Genomic DNA, 8,174 nt, shown 5'->3' on the forward strand with positions numbered 1-8,174 from the left:
CGCCCCGTCGGAACGAAAAACTGTATTGCACTGCGGTTCTTCTGGAGTTAAATCTGTTGCGGAAAAGCCGCAGTATTTACGCTACGTGTGAACTCACCCTAACAGACCAACCATGCAGCCATCAAACAATGACATGGAATGAAGGGGCTTTACTAGCCCCACCAGACTTCATTCTAGCGAGAGGTGGGAGGGGTCACAATGGTTGGACCCCCGATCGGACATTTATGGTATATCCTTCAATTCAGCCTTTTACTGAAACTGATTGACAATCCGTGACTGCAGGGTTTGTCGCCTAGTTGTACCAAACGGACAACTCTGCCTCATGACACAATGGCACATGGACCGTTAACTTGTTGGTACATGACTCGCCCTGTTTAGGACTCTAGGAAAGAAGTTTCATTGTTTTATCTAATAACTTGACGGAAGAACTTTTTGATTTTAGATAAAAATTCCCTTTTACGCGTGCCAATGATCAGGCGAACGAGCGATCACACGAATGCTCACTTCTTATCATTGTCCTGTGTAAACACGGCAGCGATCAGCCGACAAACAATCAAACGCTGATTCACCTTTTATATTACCCGAAAAAAGTTTTGCTTGTCAGCACAAAATCTCCCCATGTAACCAGAAGATGTGATGCCGACAAGATGCAAATGTAGGGGCACGAACAATCGTATTAACGATCGTTCATCCCCATTCACCCGATCATTGCTCTGTTAAAATAGAGCAAATGATCGCCGATCGACATGCACTTATTGTGAATCGGCGCCCATTACCAGGTGAAAATCTGCCTGTGTAAAACAACCTTTAGCTACTGCAGATTTTTCATTTGATCAGGAGGGGGTCATAGCTTGGATGTTTGCATTCTGGTCAGTGTTATCAAGTGGCCAGTGCATACAATACAATCAGGCGTGGCCCTTTAATGAGTAAATTGTCTGAGCAGAAAAAAACAGGGGAAGAAGTGAAACCAGTAAGGTTTCATTCACATCAGCGCTTGGGCTCTGTTCCGACACTCCGTCGTAGCTTTCCGTCGGAACAGAGCCCTGACAGACACAGACGGGTTTCCATCACCATTGATTTCAATGGCGACAGATCCGGTGCCAATGAATTCCATTTGTCTCAGTTGTGCAGGGGTTCCGTCATTTTGCCGGAATCAATAGCGTAGTCGACTACGCTATTGATTCTGGCCTAAATGGGGAAAATGCTGATTTTTTTGTAATTAGTTAGAGGCTGTGGACAGATTGCAAATCTAACCACGATCGAGAGAAGTCTCCTATACATACGATTGAAACCGTCCCAGAATTCCCCTGATAGATGTGGGGCTGGGTTCTCTAGTACAGACAGTATAGAAAAGGGTTTTCCAGATGGGTACCCCTTTAATGAATTACCTTTTCATACATAGGTCTGTATCCATAACAATGGGGAATCCTTTACCTCTACATCATCATAGAGGATTCTTTACTGTAAGAGCAGTGCACACATAGGATATATCACCAATAAGACCTAATAGGTTATTTGTGAATCGACCCATAATAAATAGACCCTAGTAACAAGTGATTGGCTCCAAAGTCAGCTCCTAAGGGGGTTGTCTTCTGCTGGACTTCTGGAGCTCATTATTGTGTCAGGGCCTGGGCCCACTGAAGTATTCCCTGGTGGGCCGGTCTGAACCTCGCTGATATGGGTGATTGATCCGGCGATTTATTCTGATTGATATATTTGGCGTCAGGAAGGGTTCTTTTTTCCCTAATATGGGGATAATTAGCAAATACTTCATAGAGGTTGTTCTGTCTTCTTCTGTAGCCACACAAGAAATTGTTTGTGAGTGGCCGCAATAGTCCATACCTCTTTGCAAGGGTAAGGGTATGTTCAGACAGGTTGTACCCGATGCAGAACTTGGTGATCTAATTTGGTGTGGATATTTGACTGCAGTGGAAAACGGCTGACCAAAAATAGAGTAGTTCCATACTCAGTGGTGTAGCTATAGGGGTCTCAGCGGTCCCAGTTGCGACTGAGCCCCTAAGCTTGCGGGGCCCACAGGGCCCCTGTTGCCACACAGCGCTGACTGCGTTGGTTCCGGTTCCAACTGTCATCAGGACGTAGATACAGTTGAATTTAATGCTGGAGCAAGGAGTCGACAGCTCCTTGCTCCAGCATTCACTGTGCCGTGAACCATGGGCGGCTCGGCGCAGACAGGCACGATGTAGTGACGTCATCACGCCTGTCTGCGCCGAGTCACTCATTACACAGGCCAAAGAAGGAGAAGGATCTCCTCCACTCTCCTTAAGGGTATGTGCACACACACTAATTACGTCCGTAATTGACAGACGTATTTCGGCCGCAAGTCCCGGACCGAACACAGTGCAGGGAGCCGGGCTCCTAGCATCATACTTATGTACGATGCTAGGAGTCCCTGCCTCGCTGCAGGACAACTGTCCCGTACTGTAATCATGTTTTCAGTACGAGACAGTTGTCTTGCAGCGAGGCAGGGACTCCTAGCATTGTACATAAGTATGATGCTAGGAGCCCGGCTCCCTGCACTGTGTTCGGTCCGGGACTTGCGGCCGAAATACGTCCGTCAAATACGGACGTAATTAGTGTGTGTGCACATACCCTAACAGAAGCCTGTAAAAATGACAATATGCTGCAATACATTAGTATTGCAGTGTATTGTATCAGCGATCTAACGATCGCTGGTTCAAGTCCCCTAGTGGGACAAATAGAATGTGTAAAAAAAAGTTCTGGCTCTCAGAATGTGGTGAAACAAAACTATTTTTTTTTTAACAAATAGTTTTTTTCTTTGTAAAAGTAGTAAATTATAAAAAAAAAACGATATAAATTTGGTATCACCGTAATCGTATTGAGCTGCAGAATAAATTTAAGGTGTAATTTTTACCTCACGGAGAAAGCCATAAAAACGAAACCCAAAAAACAATAGAGGACATTTTGTTTTTCCAATTTTAGCCCGCAAAGCATTTTTTTTCAGTTTCCTAGTACATTATATGGTACTAGACATAGTTCCAATAGAAACTACAACTCCTCCTGCAAAAAAACAAAAACCCTCACACCGCTCTATTGATGGAAAAATAAAAAAGTTATGGCTCTTGGAAGGCGGGGAGTGAAAAACGGAAAAGCAAAAAATGGCTCAGCCCCGAAGGGGTTTAGGCCCTTTTACATGGGCCAATTATTGGGCAACGAGCGTTCATATGAACTATCATTCCCGATAATTGTCCTGTGTAAAAGGGACAACTGTCAGCTGATGAACGAGCAAACGCTCGTTCATCGGCTGATCGTATTGTTTATGCTGCAAGAAATATTATCGTTGTCGGCAGCACATCTCCCTGTGTGAACAACGACGTGCGGCCGAAATGATAGAAATGTATGGGGACGAGCGCCGATCAATGAGTCGTCTTTCTAAATCTGAAATTTTGGGAAGTTGTGGAGTTTCGTAAGAATCCAGAGCGGAAACTAGAAAGGTCACATGTCAGGGTAATTCTGTCCAATAATTAACCCTTATCTCCAGATTGTACTTGCACTGTTTATCTTCAGACATTGATGCTACTTTTGAGGAATGCGGTCTGTCCACTCCACCAGGTCTGTACACCGCGTGCCGGCCGTTATTCACCATTCCATCCGCGTTTTACATGAAGTAATTCAAGAATGTAACAGAATACATAACGATAGGTTACAAGCCGTTTTGGAGCTGTTTCTCATTGTGTCAATAGAAAAATAGCTCCAAAAATGGCTCAAAAAAATTGCTCCAAAAAATGGCTGAAAAAAACGTTTTCAGCTTCAAAAATGGCAGAAAATCAGAGGCTGTTTTCTCTGAACACAGCACTGTAATTTTCAGCTGTTTTTGACTCCGCGTGTGAACATACCCTTACGGAAATTTGAACCTTTGACCCTTTTGGGTATGTCTCACATGCTTCTTGACGTACATACATGATGGGAGTTTTCCCACTTTGGCCCCTTTAAGACCAAGCCATTTTTGGTCTTAAAAGGTTATTTCCATCTTGGATATTTATGGCATATGTCCTACGCTGTTTTCGTCACTCTCATTCACTTCTTTGGGAATTCCAGAAACAATTTACCAAAATGAGCACGACTGTTTCAGGAAAACCTGGCCACGTCGTAAGGCAGTGGCCAGGGCCCAGGGACAGCGGCAGAAGGTAAGAGGGGGATCAGGGGGCCCCCGTTGTAGAGAAAGGGACCGGAATCTATAGGACACTTATGGCATATTCTGTGGATATGCCATAATTGTTAGAGATGGGAAAACCCCCTTTACGGTCCATACATTTTGTGTGGTCTTCAAGGCTAAAAATGTCTGGGTCCTAAAAGGGTTAATGTGGAAAACCCCCCTCATATATGGCCATTAAATTTATTTTTATTTTTTTGCAACATTCTCCTTTTTTGGGGGTCTGTATACATTTGCATTTAAAATAATATTTATTCATTTAATTTTGCCAGCTATGCAATTCCCAAATCTATACTGAAATTTGACTCCAAAAGTTGGAGTTTTACTTTGTCTATTCAGCTCTCCTGGTACCAGCAGCCACTAAATCCGGTCACTTGCCTATTTGCTTGCAATAAAAGGGGGCAGAGTGAGTGGCCTAACACATGACTACAAGATCAGACTACACTGCGTTTGCCTGTAGTCTGTTACCATGGAGACACAAAGTCTACATAGGAGCTGTATACACCAATATTTTTAATCAAGACTATTTGCAAAGTTGCTTTATTTTTTTTATTGCAGAGGCACTGAAGCAATAAAAATGATTGCAGATGTCTACATGCCCTTTAATAAACCATTATATAAGACACGTCAGGGCATGCACAGGTAAGGCAGCTTTAGATACATGAAATTACTCATGCCATTAATTTGTATCATTAGATCACAGCTTGTTTCTGCAGTTACATAATTTACATCCCTACATATGCATACACTATATATAGTATTATTATTTTATGTCGTAGTTAACCCCTCGCTGTTTATCCAGGGCAACACCAGGCAAACCTGGGCAGATGCCAGGGCCAAGAGGCTTTGGGGGCTTATGTTCTATGCTTATCAAGCTGAGCGTGGAGCTGACAGGGGGCACACTGTGAGTCACCCAGGAGTCCATATACAACTGGAGTCCCCAAAATCTGACTCTATATCTGGATTTGAAACTGTGCGTCCCTTCCTGGCAGCTCGGAGAGAACAAACGCGTTTTATGGCAGTGAAAGTTCAGAACAAAGATGTCATTATGCTGAGAGCTGTGCAGTCTCCTCCAGAAAATCCTGACCTCCTGTGAGCTCTGCGAGGCTCTGTGCTGCAAGGGCCAGTTACTACAGATGCCAGGAGGAGTTATGGGTGGGAAAAAAACTGCTCACATTAATAAGGAATGATCCCAATATAAGTTGATATCAGATCACCAGTTAATGCAAGTCTATGAATCATTTTATTCACCCATTTCTTAGCTGTATCTGTTCCTGGAAATCTGGGTGACCACCAATTTGTCTGCTAATGCTACCAGGGATGCCCTCAAAACATCCCAGATGTGCCCATTTTGAGTGCTTAAAGACTAACTAGTGATAGTTTAGTAATGCCCTATCTCCTAGCTGATCTAATAGGCGCTGTCACACTGATAATGCTAGTGAAAATTGTGTTCCAAAATGTTTATTATTTTAAGAGTTATGAGATTTTTTCTAAATATGTAAATTAAGCTATACTAGACAAGTGGGAGGTAACACCAGCGATTCTCCTGAGGTGGAGCCTCCTCACAGCCTCTGACGCTGTCCAATCAGCATGCAGCTGCTTCACACAGCGTGAGAGACTGAGGCTGGAGGGAAGGCGGATCACTTCAAATAGCCATATCTCCGGCTATGGACCACCTAGAACAGCGGTTCTGGTGGTATATGAAAGAGGAGATTCTAATCTTTCATTTGACACCAGGAGTTCTGGCTGTGAAATAACTGGAAGTATCGCGGGAATGGAAGCTGTATACTATATGATCACACTGTGTTTCTGGGCAGGGAAGGGGGAGAAGCTGTATTCTGATTGGACAACGTCCTACAGAAAACATTACACCGCCCAGAGTGAAAAGAACGAGTCACCTCCTATTTGGCAAGTATAGCCACATTAGCATATTTAGAAAACTGCTCATAACTTTGCAAATAATAAACGTTGAAAAACAAATCACACCGTAGTTATCAGCAGCAAAGCGCCTATTAGATTAGTTAGGAGATAGGGAATTGATAAACTGGTGACAGAGTCCCCTTTAAGCCTTACCCCTTTTAAAGTCCATTTCTCGAGCCGATCCTATGAAAAAAGGTGCGCAATAGCAAAATGGGCCCGATACAGTGGGGCTATGCAAAAGAACCAGCTAGGTTGTTCTGTCACTGGGGGAGCATGGCAGGAAATTAGTATAGTAAGAAAATCTCAGAATTTGCAATTTTTTTTACACCCGGAATGTTGTTTTTGTATTTTGCTCTATTGATACTGATAACACACGGATAAAGCATCTGGGGATTGTACCAGTTCTCGGCAACCTGCGACTCTCCAGCTGTTGACTCCAACTCTCATCATGGCTTAACAGCATGCTGGGAGTGCTGGTGGACCCAGCTGCAGGCGTCACCTGGTGTATTGAGTAATGTTTAGTACATAAACTATAGAGTAACATTCCAGGTTGACCGTTGTTTACAATGTATGCGTAACAACACACAAGGAAACATCCAGATATTATAAAGTATGCTCCACCTGTCACTTTAACCCCTTATAGACCGGGCAATTTTGGGCCTTCAGGGCCGAATATATATATATTTTTTTATCTTCACATTCCAAGAGCCATAACTTTTTTCATTTCCAAGTCGGCGTAGCTGTATAAGGGCTTGCTTTATTGTACCATTTAGGGGTACATTTAATTAATTAATTTTGGGGGGTCGGATAGAAATAAACTGCAAATCCACCATTATTTTTGTTTACGCCATGCTCCTTTATTACTTTTATAAAATGATTCTAGGGGTTTTTATGATTGCGGTAATATCGTATATCTATCTTTTTAAAGTTTTGCTATTTTTGGACTATAAAATACCTTTTAATTAATAAAAAAAGTTTTTTTTTTAGAGGGGGATTTGTATTATATAATATTTTGGAGTACTTACATTAGGCCTCATAGGCAGATACCTATGGCAGACCTGGGAGCCTTTATTAGACCCCAGCTGCCATGATAATCCATTGCCCCCTCTCTCTGTCAAACGCGTTAGATGACGCGGTTCCTATTGACCATGGAATTTAAGGGGTTGAACGGACGGGATCGAAGGTTTATCCAATCTCGGCCGTTACCATGTGAACCCGGCTGTCAATCACAGCTGTGATCCTGCAGTGATCTCATGGGCACTGCTTCTTTGTTTGCACAATCACCAGGACATATTGTTAGATTCTAATGTGGAAAGTTTTCCGCAATTAGGTCGTAATAGCACAGCCATATGCTGGAAGGGGTTACACTCTGGATAAAAATGATACACTGTGTTATGCCTAGGGCAGGGTCAAAGGGGGCGGAGCATGACACAGAGACTTAAAGAGAACCCAAGAAAGATTCCATGTGTCATGCTCCACCCCCTCTGACCCTGCACTAAGCATAACACAGTGGATAATCTTTGCCCGGAGCGTTCCTTTAAAGTTTATGTTACGGAATTGCAAAAATACAATGTAATCTGATACTTTGGGATGTTCCAAGACTCCCTGTCTCATATGAATGAACTCCAGACCTCGGGCTGTTGTAAAGCAGTCTAAACCATAGGTTTTCAAGGAAACTAGGATTTTTAAGACGCATCTATTGGTCACAAGACTGGGAATTTTAGGGAGCAAAAAAGGAAGATTGTGGGAAAAAAAATTCGACTCATTCAAAAGTCAACAATAGAGGTGTATGCGGAGCGTAGAATAAACTACCCCTCCCAGTATAGACCTTATTATTATGTCTTATTTGCTTGCTACACGCACAATGCCCCTTTTGAAGCAAGCTGAGCATCCTAAAAGTCGGGGAGACTCATTCATTTGGCTTTTGCATCTCTATCACCATCGAATTGTCAGTAGTGGTTCTGGATTCTTTTTTAATATTTTGTTTTTGTACCTTTTTGATACGTTGAGAAACTTAACGTTTATACTCATGTCTACTAATATGACATGTAACTTTTGCCGT

This window comes from Rhinoderma darwinii, chromosome 3 (genome assembly GCF_050947455.1).
Source record: "Rhinoderma darwinii isolate aRhiDar2 chromosome 3, aRhiDar2.hap1, whole genome shotgun sequence".
Classification (NCBI taxonomy): domain Eukaryota; kingdom Metazoa; phylum Chordata; class Amphibia; order Anura; family Rhinodermatidae; genus Rhinoderma; species Rhinoderma darwinii.